Source organism: Ambystoma mexicanum, chromosome 14, assembly GCF_040938575.1.
Source record: "Ambystoma mexicanum isolate Mex_15411 chromosome 14, UKY_AmexF1_1, whole genome shotgun sequence".
In the NCBI taxonomy this organism is placed as follows: Eukaryota; Metazoa; Chordata; class Amphibia; order Caudata; family Ambystomatidae; genus Ambystoma; species Ambystoma mexicanum.
Window position 1 is genome coordinate 546,574,995 of NC_090940.1, and position 24,218 is coordinate 546,599,212.

Genomic DNA, 24,218 nt, shown 5'->3' on the forward strand with positions numbered 1-24,218 from the left:
TTTCGAGCATGAAGAGTACTTCAGGTTAACTGAGTAAATAAGCATTAGCAAAGCCATTAGGATTCAGCTGTCATATCAAGTGCAGTTTAACAAAGAAACTCATCACAACACAGTTAAGGCAGAATTTCATTTTTGGTGGTTCTGCCGTCCAATTTTATGGGACTGTGGTTAGTCAGAAGGACGCAGACACTCGTGACAATTCCAGAAAGGTTTATTGAATAAGAAAAATGTCCTCTCTCTTCCCATCGCTATGGAGCATTGCCTGCCTATATAAACATCTAAAGTGCTCATCAGTAGTCAGGAAATGTCCAAACAATTGAGTTTGCTGTCCCAAAACTAATCCTAACTGCTCCCTGCACTATTCAAACTAACTAGGGCCAGGAGAACGACTCCCTTCTCTCAATGAGGCAGTGTTCTGCTTTTACTTTAAAGTTTCTCTTAATTTACTATTTTGCAATAGTCTTTGGACACCTGTATCAAGGCCTGTAACTCCTTAGAATGTCTTTCAGTTTTCCCTTATCTTTAGGGGTTGCACCCTGACGTAGTACAGGCGGAGACCAACAAAGTCTTATTAGAAAGGACCCTGCAGATTCAGAGCCCACACAACGTACACCACCAGCTCTCCCTACAGCTCCAACTACCTATCTCCACCTACATGAACAGGGAGGGTCAGGCAGCACGAGCCAGCCACAAACCAGTCACCCCCTTTACCCCCCCGCCCCCTCACAATAAAACAAAACCTAGGATAACCAGGAAAGGGAAATGGGAGAAAACAAGAACTAAGCGAATAAACTAGAGATAAACAGCAAAGAATTAGCAAACAAATAACGCAAAAGCGATGAACATGAGTTGTTACAAGCGGAACCATGTTAAAACAGAACTAAATGACCACTAAGAATAGTACAGGTACACCATCTGCATTCTGACATAATCCTTCATCCACACAGGTGCAGTCCTCTTCCTCCCCTTGCCCCCGCCACCTGAATTAACTGCAACCTCTTCAAGACCTCTGCCACATGAAGTACCATCCATCATAGCTCACACACCTTCACCTTGTATCATACTTCCCAAGCGCGTTAACAAACCACCAAACTTACCATACCGTTTCCTCAACTTGGGACAAACCAAGTCTTCCACCCCTGCTCCCTCAACAACGACCACTCTGTCCAAATTCCAAATAGTTCCATCATCCACTCTCATAGCATTGGCTAGCAACTCAATTACCCTCTTGGGCTCTGAAAATGTAGAATTCCCTTTGGGCACACGTACACCACATCCGACTCTCACCCACGACTCTACCACCACCTTAATCCGTGATTTGGTCGTTTTGCCTAACCTGGCATTAAAGTCCCTTCTTTACCTCTCCTGAGCCTTCATCGGTCTTCTTTTAAGGTTATCCTCTACCTCCTCATTAGCTTTAGCAGCTCCAGTTACACTATTCACCCAAGCAGGATTGAATCCCAGTGTTGGCCTTCCTACCCCTCATGACTCTGAAAGGTGATAATGCGGTGACTCCATTGGGAGCCACCCACACATTCCACTACAGTTTTCCGACAGCAGCCACAGCCATCAGCGCCATTCCTTACTGCATGCTCTATCACACCAACCAGTACCCTGTTAAAACGCTCAACATGTCCATTAGAATGCGGCCTATACAAGGACGTGAATTTCCACTTCAGCCCCCTTTTGTCAGCGTAACTAGCCATCTCCACACTCCTGAATTGCGTGCCATTATTACTCATCACCTCCACCGGCTAACCGTCTCTCCTTTTTTAATTTATTTACATGTTTATTGATTTTAAATATAATACAACACAAAATATACAGCCAATAAATGAGCATAAAACATAAAAGCCAGGATCATCACATTAATGAATACACATTCCCTATAGGAAAATTACGGATTCGATACAAATCAGGAAAACAACAGTTATCAATTTAAAAATCTGCCCCAGATTTGATCAAACAAGTTCATTTTCTTATCCCTGTATAAAATCAATCTCTCCATTCTGGATACTTGTTTCAGATCATCCATCCATTCTGAAATTGTCGGTCTATCATCACTTTTCCATTTACTCAATATGATTTTTTTGGCAGAATTTGACGCCCTGAAAAACCAACATCTCTGTGGAAAAGAGAAATCCTCCACCATGTCATCTTCACCCAAAATTACAGTCATATAATCAAAGTCCAGATGTATCAGGAGAACTTTGTTCATCCTCATAGTGACACCACTCCAGAATGCCCTTAGTTCATAAGAATCCCAAATCATATGCTCAAACAACCATTAGCATGTTTGCACCTCCAACAGGCACTCGAATCTGCCAAACCTCTTGCATGCAATCTTTGTGGTGTCCAAAAAACTCTTTTCAGAATTTTGATCCGTCTACACCTTTCTCCTAGATTCAACGATGTTAGTGCCACCTTTTTGCACAGATTTCTCCATTTGCACTCCGACATCTCTGAGTTTATTATGTCTGACCATTTTGATAGTAAGTCATAGTTTGGTTCTTTATACTGTTCAAGATTCTTGTACACTTTTGCAGCCATGCCACCTTCCGATTTATAATCTTTCAGCCAAACATGCCACCTCTTGCACCCATCCAGAGTCTTGCTCACCAGAGCTTTTTTCAGTTTCCTATACTCTCCCATTGTGCAATCCCTGAGATCTCTAACTTGCTTCAGTCTTTTAAAGCTGATCAATGTTCCTTCCTCAACAAGATCTTCTAGCCACTACACACCACCCAATAGCCAGTTTGACCATTTAACGTAATGGCTGGATTCAACCAGAGCGTCTCTCCTGAAAACTTGCTCCAGAAACAATCATTTCGGCACTTATGACGTTCCTAACCCACTGGCCACTTCGAGAAATAGTCAACCATTACAAACAAGAACCTACTCTCTTTTCACCAAAATCTCATATGGCCCTAAAATGTCCACCGCTACCCAAGATCAGTCACTCACGGGTAAGTACACTGGCAACAACTCCTGCTTGTGTGTTTTCAATGCCTTGTCACAATTCCTACACTCAACACATTCTCTAACCATTCTCTCAACCATCACATCCATTGCAGGCCACCAATCTCTTTCTCTTAACTTCATTTTGGTGCATGTAATGCCCGAATTTCCCTCATGAGCTTTGACAACCAACCTCTCCCTGAAACACATTGGCACTACTAGTATTCCGCCCCTCAATAGAAGATAATCTTCCAGCGTGAACTGGTCCCCTAACCTCCCAAATACCCTTAAACTCATTGGTCATCTCACCCTTGGTCGGCCATTCTGACATTGTCCACTCTACCACCTTGCTGAGGGCACAATCTTCCTCCACGCCCTTTTCAAATCCTCTTTTCTCGACAAACGCATACTCATTCACAAACACCACCTTCAGAAAAGCTACGATTTCTTCCTCTCTCTTGACCAACTCTTCATTGCCAATGCCCTCCACCTCCAAAGGCAGCCTAGACAAAAAAATAAAATAAATCAGCAACAGGATTGAGCACCCCAGGTATGTATTCCACCCTGAAATCAAACTTCTGCAACCTCAAAACATGCAAACAATCCTGGGCGTCGCTCTCATCATCCCCTCTAGAGTGAGCACTTCCACCAAGGGCTCATGATCCATCCTAACTACGAACCTTCGACCCCAAACATATTCCCCAGACAAAAGCCAATAACACTCTTGCGATGACCGAGTACCGACTGTAAGGAACACCTTGTGGCTACAGTAAAGACAGACACAAGTGATCACAGTTCAAGGGTGTTTATTAAACTGTATAGGTAGGTTGAAAAAATGCCTAATTTATGCCTAAATCTAAGATGTGAGTAAGCTACGACCAAACAATAATGCAGTCCTAGTGGCATCTTGTCAAATAAAATGGCCTATACTAAAAAACCTATTGCCAATTCTTACGCTAAATAGAAAATGAGGTGTGGGATAATGTTCATAAGAAAGAAATGTTCACACATAATAAGTTAGGATGCTGCAGTCAGGGGGTTGGGAGGGGGGGGGGGGGTCTCCCTTCCCCACGATTTCAGCATGGGACAAGGTAGGATTCTAGAGCACAGCACACGCTCAAGCTTTCCCAGCACGAGCCAACAGTCCCGCTCTCAGCAATCAGGATCTTCGGTGGTTCTCTTTCCTCCAAAAAGGGTCTTGCCTCCAAGGACCTGACGCGTTTCAAAATAATAAACAAAAGTTCCTTTCTGTATAAACGGCAGGTGATGAATTTTTCACCCCTGGGTTCCTCTCTTCCTGGCTCAGACCCTTCTCGAATGTTAGCTTACCTCCGTCGGGTTCACTACTGCTTTCAACACAGTTTCATCTTTGACGGTCACAAATCTTAATGTCTTTTAAAACAGTTCATTTTGGACATCCCACTGCCGGGTTTACTCTCGTCAACACACTGTTTGTCGGGACTTTTAGGCTTTGCCTCCTTTTAATCATCATCCCTCCATTGGGTTCACTCTTGCCAACTTTGACAATATACAGTTCTTTGCGATACAGGATTCACAATCTTCTGCCGGTCAAAGACTTTCGACTATACAGAGGATTTTACTAGGCCCCTGTATGACCACTTTCACCCCTTTCTCGCGTTTCCCAAGGTCTTCTGGTAACAGAAGTTTCCACAATCAGATAATCGTCCAGTTTCCTGAGTGAGCACCCACGTGGTGCCCGACTCCTCTGTAGCCAGTTTCCCCCCTCTTGGTATCAACAGTTCTTCGTACTATCAATGTTCGGTTTCTTATCGGCTCTCCCCTTGACTCACCAGCTGTGATGAACCGCTTGGCTTTTCTTCTCTTGGAGTCAAGGTTGGTACGACAGATACAAGCGTCTCTCCCCAGCTTTGTTATCAGTGGAGGAGAGCCCCGTGTAGCGTTGACATCTGCAACACACGCTGGCTATTGTCGTGGTCTTAAGATTCCTTCTGCAGAGAATTCATGGGCCTTGGTCGGAAAGGGCAAAGTTCCTTCTCTCCCTGTCACCCTCTTGGTTTGTGCCGTATTTCTCCTCCTCTTGAACTGCTGTACTAAATTAGCTCTCTCGTCATGTGGTCTGCCTTGCTCGTATTGTGCTCGTGTGCTCCACCTTTTATCCTTGTAGGGAAGGGAAAGGGCCGTCGGTGTGCGCAGTTCTGGTCAATTGCCGGACTTTGACCGACCCTTGTGTTGGGACATGCCAGGTAAATGGCTTGGGTGTTAGTCTGTCGTCCTTTGTGATATGCCAAAGTGTTCGCGTCGGAACGAGGGGGTAGAGAAATAGAGTGTTTGAGTATCCTACGTGGTAGGTTGGGGAAAACGTCTTATAAGAAGGGGGATACCGTGTCTCATCGGTCAGTGTCGCACTTTCTTTCACTCCCTGAGGACCCCCCCAACCCTCCCCCATCAAGGGGATCCTCCCTCACTGGTCCACCCCCAGGAACTGGATCCAATAGTGATGGCCGTGTCCTGGCCACATGGATGACAGTCCCCCGGGAATAGTCAGGGAGACACCTTCAGGTTTCTCACACTACTTTCACATTCCGTAATAGCCCTGTATGTGTGAGAACTTGTTCTTGCACTTTCCAAAACCTTGCAAGAGCTCTGCTCCCAGCCCTTTCACACTTGTGTCTGCTGTGATGATACACTCCTCCTCCAACTTGAAACTCCCGAGATTTTTAGCATTGCAAATCCCCTCCTTGTTCATCTCCAAGGACTCTTGACACTTTGCATCCCATTCAAACTCCACCCCTTTTTTAACCAACTTCTGAATAGGCTCAGATATTGCAGCAAAATCCCTCACAAATGTATTATAGAATTCTGCAGGACCTAGGAACTCCCTCACCTCATCCTTCAGTATAGGTGCCTCTCTAACCGCTCTCATGGCATCCACCTTGGGACGATACCCCTTACCCCGCACCAAATGCCCAAGATATTCTACCTCACTCTTTAAATCGGCATTTACTCCGCTCTTTTGTCAAACCCTTGTCCCTTAATTTGCTCAAAACTTCATGTAGCCTTTTATCATTGTTCAGCACAGTTTAATGATAAATCAGAATATCGGCTTGGTATACCACTGTACCCTCCACCCCTTTAGGAATTTTGCTCATCACACATTGATAGACCAAGGCAGCCGAGGCCAAGACAAACGGCATACAGTGAAAGAACAAAAAGCCAAAAGGTGTTATGAATGTGGTCAGCAACTGGCAATCCTCTGCGAGTGGCATCTGATGATACGCCGCTGACAGTTCCAAACTTTTAAACATCGCAGCATCTCTGACACTGTTCAACATGTCCATTATTAAAGGCAGTGGATACTTATCCACCACAATGTTCTTATTTACTTCTCCGAGGTCAACACACACCCTCATTTTCCCATTCTTCTTGCATGCTACTATTATGGGGTGGGCCCATTCAGCTGCTTCAACCCTCTTAATTATGCTCTTATACAGAAGCCTCTCCAGTTCACCTCAACTTCACTGAAGAGTGACATTGGGATGTGCCTTAGTTTGTGATTCACTAACTTGGAGTCAGGCTTTACCACGATCTTGTGAGCAAATCAACATAAAAGCCCCACCTCTTCAGTAATCACTTAAGGAAATCGCTCATCTATGGTCCTTTTCTGTACCAACAACACTGACTCTATACTCCTGGGACCTAGCCTAATCCCGAGCCGCTTAATCCCTCAGTCCAGAATGTCTACACCCTTCTTTGCCACAAACACTGACCACGCCAACCTTCCTTTGTATTCAACACTCTGAAACATTCCAATAATGGTGATCCTGGAACCTTCATATCCCCCAGGATCCTTGACATTAGAACCTTCAATCCTGCTTCTTGTAGTTTCCTCCACCTATTCTCAGTTAAAATCAAATAGGGTGCACAGCTGTCTACCATCATCTCACAGAGAAGCCCTCAATCCTGATTTTGCAACTGAACACTTCATTTGAGAATAGTCTTCTGTGCTCTCACGCATCATCACTACTCAATCATCTAAGCTCGCTTCCTCATCACCTTCTTGGACACAACACTTTCTTCGGCAGGTGGCTGCAAAGTAACCTTTGGGCCCACAATTCTAACAATTTAGATTGATGGCTGTGTAGAACCTAGAGCTGGCAATGTGGCCCACAATCCCACATCTGTAACACTTGCCTCTTACCCAATCAGAAGCCGTTACAACCTTTCTCCTGTCACTGCAAGTATCAGAGTCCTTATGCAGCTTCTTCTTCATACCTCCCTTACACTTCACCTGAACCTGTTCCTTGCTTGGATTTTTTGAGCAGTATTTAGACTCATTCTTCTTCTTCTTCTCCATTATTGTCCGGGAGAACAACTGCGTGTGTTCCACTTTTTCCACAATCTCTATGGCCTCTTCTAGGGTCACATCCATAGCCTCTCTTGTACAACCGGATTGTTTGTGTGTATGATTATCTGATCTTTAATTAGCTCATCTGTCCCCATCCTGAATGAATTTCCATGAGCTTTCTAGACTTCTCAAGGCACTGCCATACAGATTCATTGTCCTCCTGCTTCCGAGTGTAAACATTGTAATGATTGATCGCTATGTTCATCTAGCGCAAAGTAGGCTTCCAGCAGGAGAGCTTCTAGGTACACATCCATATCACCCACTCCTTGAGCCCCGTCAGAGGTGGTAATTATCTCCCTTTTCTGACCCTGCTTCCCCACAGAGCGATCTCGCGATCGATCTCGCAATCTCTCTCTCTCTCTCTATCTATCATCATTTATCAATAAAAGACAGTTTTGAATACTGAACAAGAAGGATAAAAGGGCAACACAGGTGCAATTCTCCTTTCATGAGATCTCAGCTTGGGGAAACCTGTAACCCACATTGACAACAGCCAAGAGAATTTAAAGACAGGCAAACATTGTATAACCCTCGTCATAAGGGATATTGGTGTAGAGAAACATGGAACAAATATTGGCACTAGCAGAAGAGATAATTTACAGTTGTAGGAGGTTTTTTTATTGCTAGCAGGCGAGTGAACCAGGAAAGGGACAAGTTGCAGTTACTCCTGGCAAGTAAGTAAACCAGGAAAGAAATAGTTGCTTTGAAGAAATGTGGTTGTGGTAAAAAAGCATTGGGAAAAGAAACTATTAACTTATTCATCCTGACGAACAAGTTACTCTCTTACCTGGTAACGTTCTTTCGATGGGATGGTCCGACAACGTATTCCATATCTATGACAGTAATCAGCACAGCTGTGGTGATTACTGTCATAGAAATGGAATACGGTGAAGAATACTTTGTGGAACAAACAGTTGTTTTGGACAAGTGTATTGTGAAAAGTTTTTAGTTACTTTCCTGTAACTATGGTTCTTCAGCATGGGTCTGGCATGGATTCACATGCTCATGATTATTCCCCGTCAGGCTGGGAATCCTCAGTGAAAGAAAAAAGTTTCACTTTCACTTTAAAACTGTATTTCTCCTCCAAACCAATCACTGTCCTCTGGTAATACTGCCCCCATCCAAAGACCGTCCTCTCCACAAGCACCACCTCTTCAGATTTGGTAAGCACGTAAAGTTGCAGTATGACGAAGAAGAGTCGCAGAGGGGCGGTGGGAGGGTTCACATGCGAATCCATGCCAGACCCATTCTGGAGAACAATAGTTAAAGGTAAGTAACTTAAACCTTCTCCAGTATGGGGTCTGGCATGGATTCACATCTCATGAACAACAAATACACAGCAGTACACATTACACAACCAATGGGAGGTGGCAAGGCTCAACAGAAGCAATAAACACTACCCCAACAGGTAGCTTAGCACTGCCTGGCCAACTCTCGACTCCTCCCTGCAATCCCTACCGACGCAGTAGAACTTTGTGAAGTTGTGTGGGCATCCACGTTGCAGCCCTGCAGATGTCAAGCAGGGGCACACAAGAAAGGAACGCCGTTGTCGCAGCGATCGCTCTGGTAGAGTGGGCTCTCGGACGGCACGGCAGAGGCCGGTTAGCCAGCTGATGACAGTGCATGATACAGCCTGATAGCCATCTTGACATGGAAGCCCTGGAGAAGGCCTTCCAAGGATTCACAGGTCCAACAATTGAGAAGTCTTCTGAAAACTGTTTGTGCGTGCCATGTAGAACTTCAAGGCACACGTAACATCCAGCGAATGCAAGGTACTCTCCGGCGGCAACGAAGGTTTAGAGACGAAAACAGGCAAATCCAAAGGCTTGTTCAGGTGGAATTCCAACGGGACCTTCGGCATGACCGTGGGTTACGAACGCAGCAGCACCCTCGATTCATCAAATATGGCTGCTTGCAGGACATGGTTTACTCGTCTGGCTGAGGTGATGGCCACAAGGAACGCCGTCTTCTACAAGAGTAACTTGAGTGGGGCCTGATGCATAGGTTCGAAGGGTGCCCCCATGAGTCTTGTCAGTACTACGTTGAGTTCCCATACCAGGGCCTTCACCGGCAGGAAAGATTGAAAAATCCCTTGAAAAACTCCTTGACGAGTCTGTGGGACCACAATGAGGATCTTTCTAGGGATTGGGTGTAGCGTGAGATGGCCACCAGGTGTACCTTCATAGAGGCCAGACCAGCTTTTGCCAAGGAAAGCAAGTATGGAAGAATCTGTGGGGCAATGTCCCTCAGAGGGGTAATCTTCTGCGACCGGCAACACGTAGAGAAACGTTTCCACTTATGGCCGTAGCACTTCAGTGTCGACGATGCCATGGCTTTCGCAAGTACTTCCCTGCAGTCCACTGGCAGCACATGAACTCCAAACTCTAAGGCTGCAGGAGCCATGCCTTCAGGTGCAGAGATCCTGGGTTGTGATGAAGGATTGCACCATTCTCTCTGGTAAGCAGATCAGGCAGTACAAGCAACTTGACTGGAGGAGACACTGACAGGCTGAGTAGGTCCAGATAACAAAACTGCGTCGGCCACAATGTGGCAATGAGGATCATCTTGAAGCGACACTAACTAGAAGTTGATCCTAAGTAGCAGGAGAGAAAGCGGGGGAAAGCATACAGAAACAGACCTTCCCACAGGAAGGAAAACGCATTCCCCATGCTCCTCGGTTGGTGGAATCTGCAGCCACACTTCTGGAACCGAGTGATCTGAGGTCTGCCTCATTTCACAAACAGGCAGTCGACTTGATCCTATCGAAGGGAGTCAGCGATGGTGTTCTTGACGCGTGCCAGGTGGAACAGGGCGAGGAATATCCCTGTCCGATGGCCCAATGCCACAAGTCCTGAGCTTCCTTGAAAAGCGCTGGGGATCGCGTGCCACCTTGGTTCCTGATGTAGAACATGCTGGTGTTGTCCATGAAGATCCTCATCACCTTGCCTCTTGGAGATGGTAGGAAAGACTTGAGGGCCTAGAACACTGCCCATAGCTCCAGGATGTTGATGTGCAGATCCTTTTCCTCCTGAAGCCAGAGACCTCTGGCGTGTAGACGTCCAGTGTGAGCTCTCCAACCATCCAGAGACGCGTCTGTGGTGACCATCTCCTGGTATGGCAGGGTTTGACACCCCCCCCCCCCGTCCCCTGGGCTATGTGGGAGCGTACCCCTAACTACCCTATCGCCCACCAGAACACCTCGTTGAGGGGGATCTTGTCTGCAAAATTTCCAGACACTTGTACCCAATGCGCATCCAAGAAATCCTGTAGGGGTCGCATCTGCAACCTGCAGAGACGGACGAGGTAGTTGCATGACGGCATGTCCAGCAAAGACATGATGGGCCAAACCGTGGCCGTCTTCGTCAACGACTGTCGCTGCACTTTCCCTTGAATGGCTGCTAGCCTCTCCTCCGAGGGGGATGCCAGGCAAGCCACTGTGTTGAGTCTGGCGCTGAGGAACAGCGCGTTCTGCAATGGCGTTAAGCAGGACTTCATATAGTTCACAGAGAACCCTAGTTCTGTCAGTAGCCAGACTGTCTCCTGCGTGTGCCCCTCAGCCAGTTCCCTGGAGCAGGTGCGTATCAGCCAATCGTCCAGGTACGGGTATACGTGTATGCGCTGCAGACGCAGGTGGGCCGACCCAGGGCCAGGTATTTTGTGAACACCCCTGGGGCCAACTTTAAACCGAACGGTAGGGACTTGAACGGTTATTGTTGGCCTTGTACCACAAACCGTAGGAACTGGAACTTCCATGTCCCCATCCACAGGAAACATCGGAAGGATGCATTCTATAGGTCCAACAATGACAAGAAGTCCCTTTCCTCCAGTTGGCTGAGCACGTGCTGCAACTGGACCATCCTGAATATTTGGGACTTCAAGTACTTGTTCAGACAGCGAAGGTTTGTCTGTGATAATTCTCTATTCTGTGTTAATTCCCTTCTACCTTAGAGACCCCAGCTCTTTTGCTGGACTTTCAGACTTAATTTTTATGCTGGAGAGAGAGATCCTTTTCCGCCACTCATGTATTTTTCTTTGATTTGAACCCTGTGTTTTGGTTTTGGAGTCTGACAAACTCTGCAGGCATCAACTTTTTGTATTGCGACACACAGCACCCTCAGTGCAGTGTTGGAGAAATCCTTTGGATTTCTGCTAAGGTTTAAATACCTTCTCTTGGATAAAATGTTTCCCAGAGTAGTAAAGTGAATTTGACATTACTTAACTTTTTCTCTGTGTAGACCCAGCACACACTATCTTACATAGAGTGCGGGAGAGGTTGCTTAGTATCGTATCCCCTTTGTCTACCTTCTCATGTAGCTTTTTTTATGTCACCCTTTCTACAATTAATGGCTGGTGGCAGTGGTCTACTTTTTGCTACCATTGTGCGTTTTTCCTGCAGGTTGAACCCTCAGCTGCAGTACTGCACCCATGGTTGCCCATTTTGTCAAAATGGCCCTGGTCGTTTTTTTTTTTGCCATTTCCTATTGGAAAGGTCCTTCTTGAGATTTACTCTGCGCGCCAAACCAGGTTTGGTGCCTTTGTTAGTTTCGTCTTTGGCGGGATTCACTGGTGAACCCCACCTCTGGCTCCAGCGTGTGTGGCAGGGCAGGAAGCAAGGGAGGATCCCGAAACTCCCTGTGCTTAGTCTCCTTGGTTACAGGAATGCACCCAAAGGTGATTGGCTGGCTGGCTGTCTGTCCTTGGAGACAGCCACCCTGCTGAGTGAGTGACAGCTAGGCTGCGAATGAATGGGAGAGACTTGCATAAAAGGCGAGGTCTTTTGCAAGGAAGGCAGATGTTAGGGAGAATCCTCAGAAATGTGCCAATTCCCTTTTACCTTACAGACCCCCCAGCTCTTTTGCTGGACTTCAGGACTTTTAATTTCTAACCTGGAGAGAGTGAGCTCTTTTCTCACTCATGTAATTTTATTGTGATTTAGACTTTCTTTTTAACGTTGGAGTCCAAAAAACTTGATAGGCATCATATTTACATTGTGACACACAGCACCTTCAGTGCAGTGGCACATGGAAGTCTCTTAGATTTCCTAAAGGTTTAAATACCTTCTCTTGGTATAACTACTGTTTCCAAGAGCAGTGAAGTGAAATTGATTTTACTTAAATTTTATAACTTTCTAGACCCAGCACACACTTTCTTACCATAGGGTGCTGGAGGGGTTACTTAGTAACCCCTTTGTCTAGTTTCTCATTTAACATTTGTATGTTGCCATTTCAACAATTAACGCTGGTGGCAGTGGTTTACTTTTAACTACCATTGGGAGTTTTTTTTGCCATTTCTTGTTGGAAAGGTCCTTTTTGAGATTTACTCTGCGCACCAAGCCAGGTTTGATCCCTTTGTTAATTTTGTCTTTGGCAGGATTTACGAGTGAAGCCTGCCTCTGGCTCCAGTATGTCTGGCAGGGCAGGAAGTCAGGGAGGTGCCCAAAACTCCCTGTTCTTAATCCCCTTGGTTACAGGAATGCACCCGGAAGTGATTGGGTGGCTGGCTGATACCTCAGCGTGTTGGTGAGTTAGCTAGGCAGCTTGCCCACCACAATGTCTCCATTGTCATGCTATCAATGGGTTTCTGGGCTTCCGTACTTCGGTTTGTAACCAATTCTGCATGCTGGCTCTCCAGCGTCTGCGACTCTCGTTCAGAGCAGTTCTGAACTTCGCAGGCTCGTCAGCTCCACCTCTCGCCTGTGTTACACTATCGGGGGGAATCCCCTGCTGGCACCTGCGTGTCTCTCTCTCCCCCTTGACTTTGCATGTCCTCTCAAACCTATGATCGCAGTGAATTGGAGGTTTGTCCAAAGAGACATATTCTGTTCCTTGATCATCATGGCATATGTTAACTTTGTCTTCAGCCCAATTTTAGGAGGCATTTCTGTTCGGCATCTCAGACAGTCCCATGTATGCAATCACAGGGAATTGCCGAGGAGTTCCTTAGAGGAGCGGGAGTCCTTGTCCCCAAAAAGGGAGCCCCCCCCCCAGTGAGGTCCCACTTGCCCAGACCCCTATGGAGGGTATTGGAGAGCAGGCTGACCTCCCAAGCCTTTAAGGGAAAGCCTCCCCCCCACCCTCTTTGGGGAGAAGAGACAAATTCCCTCCATTGACCACCGAGACCCATAGACTTTCTACTTTTTCCACTTTGGTTTCTACGATCTCTAGCTAATTTGTGTCATCAGAGGGACTGCCAAGGAAGTGCCACTGGAACCATAACCTTTTTTCCTGGTATTATGTCCTATGGTAGCCAATATGGCTTATAGGATTGTGCTGCTTTTAAGCATCAGCTGTTGGCCAAAAGGGGATAATAGGACCCTAGAAATATTTCACTGACTGGGTTGGTGGCAGCTGTAATGCAGTTTTAGCTTGGGGGTGCAGACAATTTTACTGCATTAGTAGCCTAAAGTACCTTTGTGGTTGCCATTGGGTTCCAACTGTATCTGAAGTCCTACTCTGTGCAATAGTTTCTCCAAGCAAGAAAAAGGCCCAAAAACTATGAGGCAAGCCTAAAATGACTGTCGATCAAACATGGCCTCACACAGAGCCTAGCCCTGCACCCTCAGTAGCGCTTTGGACGGTTCTAGGCTGGTTCCTAATCAGAAACATACAAATACTGTGCGGATGGACGTTGGTGTTGATTTTTAGGGCCAACCTGATGGTTGCAGTCAAAACCTTTGTGTAACTGCCCTTGCCTGCAATTGAAGGGTTAGCCTAGGTCATCCCATGAGTGAATGGGTATATCTAGTGGAGACCCTGATATTGCCTCAATTCTGATGGGAATCATATAGGTTGCTTGCCTGCATTCTGCAAGATGTTCACGACAAAGCTGTGCTACTGCAATTTTATGATCTAGTTTGGTCACACTGGTGGTGCCCTGTGATCTTAACCTTAGTTAGGTTAACATTTCTGGCTGCTGGATGAAATGTGTGGACTGTACCTTGCCCTTTTTGTGGGCTAGCTAGTGACCCTTTGTGGGTGTGAGCATGTCTGGTTCCTGTCCATATCCTCTGGTGCCAGGAAGTCCGTTGCTGGACAGATTTAGAAACCAGTGGTTGTCCATGTTTGGACAACCACTTGTTGTTTGATAGTGGCCGATCCTTTCCACTAGTGGGCTGAACCCAGTTTCCAGCTCCAAATTGAAAAATGAGGACTCCTGCAGGCATTAGCAGATCCACGTTATAGCCAAGAGTCCCACAAAGTAGAGCACCCAATGACGGCTCCTACAGCTACCAGCATCAACTCCAGTGATTAGCCCAGTGAAACAATGCTCCTCTGCCTGATCTCAGAAGACCCTTGTCGTTTCAACCCTTGGACTAGTGGGACCAACCAGTCACGACCACAGATCCAGAATCCATGCCAGTAGAGCCTGTGGAAGTTTCCCTGGACTGTGCAGTGAACTGACCAGCTCCATCCAGGGTTAACTGGCTGCAGTCATCACAATTCCATGTTAAGCCTTGGAACTTGGTGGGTACTCAGCTTGTGCTATACGTTACTTGCTTCCTATCTTTAAGGAGGCTTTGCTGGAGACACGTTTGTGTTCATCGCTGAAGGATCGGCTCTTATTGCCTGATCGTGGCGACTGTCGCTGGAACCTGTCTCCATCTACCCTGCGAGGGATGCTAAGTGAGTTTGGGGTGCAGAGGTCTTCATTTATCTTCGTTTTAGACCTCCACTTGGAAGCTGTCCCGATGCCGGAAATAGCCTTTTCATGCATAACCCCTGTGCCGCTCTCACCGGAACCCAGGACAGCAGATCGTATCCCCCAGTGAATTCCGGACAACCCACTGGTTGACCTGGAAGAATCAGAGTCCGAGGAGGCAGTGGTGGGGGCGGCGGGGGGGGGGGGGGGGGGGGGGGGGTTTGTGGTGAAGTAAACATATCTGTTCCTGTCCTCATAATCCCCCTCCTTCAATCCTCCATAGGCTAACAATGGGTGCAAAGTCCCTTGCCTCCCAACGCTCTCTGGCCTGACCTTTGGTCGTCGAACCTGGGTCATGAATCCTACCTTAGAGGTAACCTTGGGACTAGGATAGAGATTAGTACTTACTTGAGTTTGGGAAAATGCTCATTTCACCATTTTGGAATACTTTTGAAACTTTCTGAACTTTAATCACCACACAGTCCACTGCATCTTTTCTGAAATCCCTTCCCTGAGGAACTGTAACCTGAACCTGTGACTTTTGAGCACTAGGCTCCATACATCTCAAAGCTGAACAACTTATCATGGGGAACTGGGGTTGGACTGATTCTACTCATTTTCTTGCATTTTATTACTTACCTGATGACTACTAGTAAGTGATATTATTTCAGAAAGTTAACACAAATGCGATATATAGTTTGATTGCATTACGCACCTGTGATTTTCATCTTCTAGTGTGTTTTAAAACACCTAATTACTGTTTTTGTTGTACATTGACTGTAACTTGAATGATGGAGTTTTGCCTTTATGACTCTCTGTAGTCCTACACCACACTCACACCTTTCCAGAGACTAAGCCTTGACTGCTCATCCACCTACCTTGATTTGATATTAGCTAACGCTCAGTGTCTTCCCTGTTAAATTCTATCCCCCACCCACACCAGTGCTGACTTTAGAAATTGATGTAAACATTTACTTAGAGACTAAGTCTCAGCGATGAGAAGGGACAAAGCAGCACAGGGAACCAGTCGTTCTATGCAGCAGAAGTCACTTTGCAGAGTCTACCAGCAACTCTGCCTTGTCCACACTACAACCGAGAAATCAGGAAGTGTGGTTTGATCAGTTGAGGTCGGAATTGGTGGCGACCAGGAGGAAAGAAAGAGCAACGGATGGTGGGGTGTTTATCGGAGAGGATGAGGTATTGGGTTAGTGATTGCAAGGGTACTGCAGTGTGTGCGTTTGTGTGGCGAGTGGGCTAGGAGGGTTAGGGCAAGGAGTGTTTGTGAAGCAAATGGTCCAGGGTCAGAGGAGGGTTCTTGAGTAGTGGTGGGAGGAGAAGAATAGTAGTGGGACAAAGGAGGGGGGAGCAGCACAAAGGAGGAGGGGAGGGAGAAGCAGCACAAAGGAGGAGGGGAGGGAGAAGCAGCACAAAGGAGAAGGGGGGAGAAGCAGCACAAAGGAGAAGGGGGAGAAGCAGCACAGAGCAGGGGGGAAGCAGCACAGAGTTTGGACTACCTTTTGTTTGTAAATGTTCCTGCGGTTAGATGGTTTTACATCCCTCACCAGAGGGCGGTGAAAAAATCTTGCAGACAAAAACAATCTGTAGGACACAGGGGGACTTTCCATTAAACCGACAGCAAAGCAACCCATATGTGAATAAGAGAAAAATGAATTCTGCACACATCTATTACTGCGCCACAGATAAGGTTCGAGTATCAATCAAAACTATTGCCTTTCATATTTTGAGATATATTTATTAGTAGCCGATAGTGATAACACGTTTTTCGGCACCCTTAGCGTGCCTTTTTCAAATCTGGGCAATCGGCTTGGTACACATTTCTGTATTTAAACATGTACATAAACAACACAAAAGATTTTTACAGTGTAAGGTAAACATATTAGTCAGCATATGTATTACATTTATTTCCCCATGTAAAACAGATTATTTTAAACCATTAGGAACAATGAATGGTTCACAATTGGAAAAGTTTAAATAATAAAAATGTTCATAAAATAAAACGTTAACATACCATTATGGTAGCCAGTTGTAGTGTTGATACATTCCAAGGAATAATGGTGAGGGTCGGAAAGCGAAGAGAGGTAGCGTGGGGAAGAGAAAGGGGTAGGGCTGAGGAGAAAGAAAAAGAAAAAGTAATGACAACATGTAAGGATGGAGTCGGGGCAAAAAGTATTAATTAGTTATATATTCTACTACAGAAAATATAAGTGATCTCCAAATCGGACTTACCTATCATTGGTTGTTCTAAAAAGCTCTATTAACGTATTTGGAAAAGTAGAAGCATGGAGTCCCATCAGACTCGTAGGTGTTGCTGCCGCTTGTTGGTAAAGAAAAAGGCGGGGAATGTGTTAGTTTCCCTTCGTACATTGCCATATTTGAGTTCGCTATATATCTAAACATACGATTAATGCATTTGTATTTTATGAAAAATCTACTTTTAATCAGTGTACTTTTTTTTATAAAACCATTGTTTGATAGTTGATTCTATTTTGTATCCGCTCTGTGAGAGAATATTAATTACGTCATTTGAAAATCCACACAAGAGAAACCGACGGCAAAATAAATCCGTCTTTCCTCTGTGCGGATCTAATCCTGATTGGGAAAGCAAAAGGGTGGTCTCGCGCTCTCAGTTAGAGCTTACCTCAAAAATCAAGTTTCCTGCATCACGCGTCGTGTCCCTCTAAGAGCTTGCTTGGATTGTCGTGCAACGTTTATGTATTGTTGTCACGGCAACCTATTTGTTTTACCTTCATTTCTGGTTTCGTTTTGACGTCGGCCATTGTTTGGGATACATTTCACTATATAGATCTCGTACGTGTTCTTATGCTACTTTTATTTCTATTTACGTGACATATGGCAGAATTATTTATCAGCACTAATGCTTAGTTATGGATATCAATCTGAAACTCTAAAAAGAAGAAGAAAAATGCCTTAACCGCTTCGGTGGAAGTGCTCATTACATCTCATCTGTTCGTAACTAGGTCCCGTGTATCCTCATTCTCTGAAGCTTCATGGGAGTTGTAGTTTCCAGTGTATGGAGTTGTTTCCAGGTTGATGTTGGCTCAGACATAAATGTGTAATGCGCTCTAATTATTCGTACGGTTTTGACCATTCGTAATGCAGTCGCATGTATCCTGGTTCCCATAGCCTCATGGGAACAGTAGTTCCCAGTGTGTGATTGTTATTGCCAGGGTGTTTCCAACCTGTAAAACTTAATTTGTGATACTTGTGTTTGAAAAAGAAAAGGAAGGATTATTGGTAATAGCAGTTCTAGCTATAATAATTTTTACATACATAATTATTTTCACTGATGATTTCGAATGTGACCATTTAAGGACAATTAATGCAAGAAGAACAAGTTACTTCTTACCTTGTAACGTTCTTTCGATGGGATGTTCCTCCGACGTATTCCTTATCTCTTTCCAGCTTTGCTGGTCTCGGAATTTTTTTTCTCTAGAGGGCGCTGCGCGTCGACGTCCGCCGAGTCGATGTCCCTCGACAGCCGCCGTATCGACGTTGACGTCATCCTGCCTATAAAGGCTGCGTGCAGCGTCTGATGCTCATTTCCGTTTTGTAGCCCACAATAATTCTTTTTGGACTAGACTAATCACCCTGAAGGAGCGTAAGCTGCAACAACAAGGGAAGTAGTACTGCGGGGATGGATGGGAGGGTCGATGAGGAATACGTCGGAGGAACATCCCATCGAAAGAACGTTACAAGGTAAGAAGTAACTTGTTCTTCGAAGGGATTGTGTCCTCCGACATATTCCTTATCTTGGATAGGCTCCCATAGCAGTATTCTGTTATTGGAGGTGGGATTACTGACTTCATGCTTCCTCTTATTGATGAATAGAGTGCAATACTGCCCTTCCAAACCTAGTCTCTTGACTGGAGGAGGAATCCAAGTTGTAAAACCGTGTAAAGGTATGGACGGACGACCATGTGGCAGCCGCACATATGTCTCTAACCGGCACTCCTCTTTTGAGGGCCGATGAAGCTGCAATAACTCTGGTCGAATGAGCCCTAAGATTTTGAGGGGGGTCTTTTCCTGCCAGTTTATAACATTCCAAAATGGCTAAAATGATCCATCTGGAAATGGTCTGCTTAGTTATTGGTAACCCCAACTTGTGACCTGCATAGCCTGCAAACAGTTGGTCTGCTTGTCTTATCCTAGCCAGTCTACTGATGTAAAAACTTAAAGCCCTTCTTGGGTCCAGCCTGTGTAACCTCTCTTCCTCTTTCCCCGGATGAGGAGGAGGATAGAAAGATGGAAGGGTAATCTTCTGAGTGAAATGAACTTCAGAAACCACCTTTGGGTGAAATTAGGCTTCACTTGCAGAACAACTTTGTCTTTGTGAAAGATTGTATGAGGGGGTTTACAAGAAAGAGCTTGTAACTCGCTCACCCTTCTAGCAGATGTAAGTGCTATTAATAAAACAGTCTTAAGGGTAAGAAATCTTAACAACCAAGAGTGGAGTGGTTCGAAAGGTGTGCCCATCAGGAAAGTTAGGACTAAGTTTAAATCCCATAGGAGAACCTGGAATGGTCTTGGGGGATAAACGTTAGTTAACCCCTTTAGAAACTGTATTACCAAGGGTAACTTGAAATAGGATGGTTCTTCCGCAGTGCGCTTAAAGATGGATAGCGCTGCGAGATAGCCCTTGATGGTGCCAACTTGAAGACCTGAATTCGCTAAATTGAGTAGGAAGGACAAAACCATTGGTGTACCACATGAAAAGGGGTCGATATTCTTTTCTCTACACCAGCTGCAAAATATGTTCCAACGGCAGCGGTATAAAGATTTTGTTGCTGGCCTTCTTGCCGAAAGCAACACCTCCATAACATCATCAGGGAGGTCCCAATCCTTGTACCTCAGCCTTTCAGAAGCCAAGCGTGAAGGTTGAGGGTTTTGATGTCTGGATGGAGAACCTGACCTCCCTTCTGTGAGAGCAGATTCTCTCTGAGTGGAAGTCGAATTGGAGGGCAGATGGACAAGTCTAGAAGGTCCGGGTACCACGTTCTCCTGGCCCAATCCGGGGCAATTAGGATCATGGTTTTCCGGAATCTTCTCAACCTCCTGATTATTTGAGGAATGACAGGGACCGGTGGAAACGCGTACAGAAGCGGAAACTCCCAGTCCACTATGAACGCGTCTCCCAGAGCTCCTCTCGGGGGAAATTCCCTTGAACAGAACAGATCGCACTTCCTGTTGACACTGGTGGCGAACAGATCCACCTGAGGGGTTCCCCAAAGGACGAAGATCTCTTGAAGGACTTCCTGAGCTAGTTCCCACTCGTGGGAGACTGTGTTCTGCCTGCTCAGAGCGTCCGCTGTCAAGTTCTTCTCTCCGGCTAGGTGAACTGCCGATAGAGAGATTCCTTCTTGGATTGCCCAAAACCAGACCATCGCCTCTCTGCACAGAGGTAGTGATTTTACGCCTCCTCTTTTGTTGAGGTAATGCATGGCCACTGTGTTGTCCGTCATTATCAGGACATTCTTTCCTTGTACAGATGGCAGAAAAGCCTTCAGCGCAAGTCTAATGGCCCTGAGCTAGAACAGGTTGATGTGTAGTCTGGACTCCGATGGAGACCAACGACCGCTGATGGTCAAGTCGTTGGCGTGGGCTCCCCACCCCGTGAGTGAGGCATCCGTGACTACTGTTATCTCCGGTCAGGGTTGCCAAAACTGTTCTCCTTTCAGAATGTTCTCCTGACAGGCCCACCATTGAAGGTCTCGAGCCACCCTGTCGGGAACCTGAAGAAGATCTGTCATTCTCCCTAAGAATTGTGACCACTGAGTTCTCAGTGCCCACTGGAGGGATCTCATTCTCAGGCGAGCCTCTGGCACTAGGAAAATGCAGGATGCCATGAGGCCTAGCAACCTCAAAAAGTCGAAGGCTGGGAGACGTTGGGCATTTTGAAACTTGGTAACCATCTGTAGAATATCTTGAGCCCTCACCTCTGGTGGCGAGGCTTTGCCCAGGGAAGTGTCCAGGATCGCTCCGATGAACTGGAGTCTCTGCGATGGTATCATTTGTGACGTCTTTAAATTGAGGGAGAAGCCCAGTCTGTGAAGGGAGTGGCAAACGTGATTTAGCTGGATCTGAGCTTGTTCCGAAGATACAGACCTGATCAACCAATCGTCCAGGTAGGGGTAGACATGAATCCCTTCCCTCCTTAGACTTGCAGCCACTACCGACATTAACTTGGTGAAGACCCTCGGGGCGGAGGTCAGCCCAAATGGCAGCACTCGAAATTGATAATGAGAGTTGCCAATTGCGAACCTCAGGTATTTCCTGTGTTTGAGATGGATTGGCACATGGAAATAAGCGTCCTGAAGGTCCAGAGATACCAACCAGTCCTGGAACTGAAGGGCCTGGAGAATCTGAGAAAGAGTTACAATCTTGAATTTGTCTTTCCTGAGGAATTTGTTCAATTCTCGCAAGTCCAAGATGGGTCTCAGTCCTCCGTCTTTCTTCGGAATGAGAAAGTAAGGGGAGTACCAGCCCTTGTTCCTCTCCGCTACAGGTACCGGTTCTATGGCACCTGTCTCTAGCAGGTCTAAAATTTCCTGCAAGAGGAGCGGATCTGGAGCTTTTTGAGAGCTGATCCCTGGTGGATGACTCTGAGGTATGCGTAGGAGAGGTAGGCAGTAACCTTGTGCAACTGTCTCCAATGCCCAAGCATCTGAAGTGATAGCCTGCCATTCCGCCAGATGTTGAGTTAACCTGCCTCCTACAGGTGTCTTGTGAGGGAAGTCCTCAGAGTGGTTTTGGGGCGGCTGATGCAGATGCCGATGGTAAAGAGGTACCTGCTGTTGCTGCGGCTTTTGAATATCTACCCCGTCCACCTCGGGTAGTTCTTCTTTGTCCCCTTTGAGCCGGTCGTCCTCTACCTCTTCCGAATGCGGAGTAGAAGCGAAAGGACTTGCCTCTCGCAGAGGATCCTGTGGGACGAAAAGGTGTCTGACGGATTGCAGCGCCTAGGGATTTTGCTGCTGCCTTTGATGTTTGCAGTTTTTCTAAACTGTCATCCGCCTTTTCCCCAAACAAAGAAGAGCCATCGAATGGCATGTTCAAGAGCCTGGCTTGCACATCAGGGGCAAAACCAGACTTTCTCAACCAAGCGAATCTCCTGGTTGTTGTACTTGCCGCCATTGCTCTGCTGATACGGTCAGCCGAATCAATGCCCGTCTGGAGGGATTCGCACATAGCGTCTTTACCGTCCTGTATGATATTTAGGAACGCCCTCCCTTTCTTCTCCCTCTAGGATGCAGTCCGCCGCTGTAGAAGCACACTCCCAAAGTGTATGGCTGAATCTAGCAAAGGTGCAAGTAGCATTAATAGATTTTACGCCATGCTACATGCCGAAAAAACTTTCTTAGCCATAGCATCATATTTTTTGTCGTCCCTGTCCTGTGGGACGGTAGGGTAAGCAGTCTTGATGTCAGTAGAAGATGCTGCCTGTACCACCAGACTTTCTGGGGATGGGTGTTTGGACAAAAACTCCGGGTCTGCAGAAGATACCCTGTATTTAGTAGACAGTTTTTTATTTACTGCCGGGCCGACATCTGGGGTTTCCCAGTTCGACATGATTTTCCTTTGAAGAGCTTTATGAAAAGGTACTACAGGATCCTCCTGTGGACCTTTATCAAGAATATCAGTGAGGTCATCTTGTTGGAAAGCCTGTGAAGGTGTTGACCACCCCATAAATTCTGTGATCCTGGCCATTAAGGCTCTATAGGAGGTTTCAGCATGCTCCCCCGGGTCTGGCCTAGCGAACTCCACCTCAGGGGAAGAGTCTAAACCACTTGCCTCATGTAAGGAATCATGGAGTTCCTTTAATCTGCGTTCCTCTGAAGATAACTCCTCTTGAACTGGGGTTGCAGATCCCTGCAACTCAAATGTCTCTTCTTGGTCAGACAGTTCTCCCTCTTCCATAATTGAGGACATTGTTCCCAATTGGTCTGAACGCACAAAGGGTGCGAAACCCATCTCCAAGGTAGAGGGTGGCAAACTTGTAATCTGCCTCGAAAACGTCGATGTCGTCGACGCCGAAGGCTTCGAACGTGGCGTCGAAAACAAAGGCGGAGGCCTCGAGGTGCTCGATAGAATTGGGATTCTGCTTGAGGATGTCGACAATCTTGACGACATCGTCATCGAAGACCTGGGGATAGCCACTGGGTGCACCGCAACCGTGACTTTCCTTGGCGTCGACGCCGGTGTCGAAGATGGCGTCGAGTCGACAGAACCGTGTGTCGAAGGTCCCTTCGACAACGGCGTCGAAGACACCGACCTCGGCGTCGACGGAACCTTCGAAGAAGGATTCGAGGTCTTAGCTTTACTCGAGGGTTCGTTCGCCGGGTACTGCGACTCGCGGCGTTTTGGACCTTCGGGTCTTTCGACCAGAGCATCGCTCTCGGCAGTCTTCGAGGGGGTCGAGGCTGCTTTCTCGAAGATGCTCATCATATTTTTGCGGAATTCCTCCCATTCAGCCCGGGAACTATGTTTCGTGGGGCAAGGGATTCTCTTAGGTGAAACAGGAAGAGGACGACGAACAAGGGGATCTTCGACGTCTCCTCTTTGAGTGCTTCGATCTCGAGGAGTGATGGGACCCGCTTCGAGACCTGGAGCGTGAATGGTGACGAGGAGACGAATGTCTCGGCTTCGTCGAGGAGGAAGAAGCTTTAGAAGTCTTACCTTTTTCCAGCTTCCCCCTACGCTCCTTCAGGGCCTTAGCTGTCATGGACATACAGTCCTCGCACTCTGAACAATGGTGTTCAGCTCCCAGACACCACAGACAAACTGTGAGGGTCAGTCAGCGACATCTTTTTCCCACAGTCTCTGCATTTTTTAAAGCCGGACCGAGGGGTCGTCGGTTCCGACGAGGAAGCCATCGAGTATGGATCGAATATCTCGAGGAAATTGGATTCTCTACGAAACTGAGCAACGGTATTCCGAGGCACTGAGTAAGCGCGGAAAAATGGAACTGAGCAACGGACGCTGCGCGCGGCCTTTATAGACAGGATGACGTCGATACGGCAGCTGTCGAGGGACATCGACTCGGCGGACGTCGACGCGCAGCGCCCTCTAGAGAAAAAATTTTCCAAGGCCAGCAAAGCTGGAAAGAGATATCTAAGATAAGGAATACGTCGGAGGACACAATCCCTTCGAAATTGGACTTTGCCTATAGATAACAGAATCTCCAAATTACCCAACA

General features: G+C 46.6%; 1 protein-coding gene across 7 annotated transcripts in view; it reads right to left on the reverse strand.

Annotated features, from left to right (window-relative positions):
• The window catches only part of ATXN3 (ataxin 3), a 616,356-nt gene that overhangs the window by 323,488 nt on the left and 268,650 nt on the right, over positions 1 to 24,218 (reverse strand). The gene's annotated exons all lie outside the window — the stretch shown is intronic.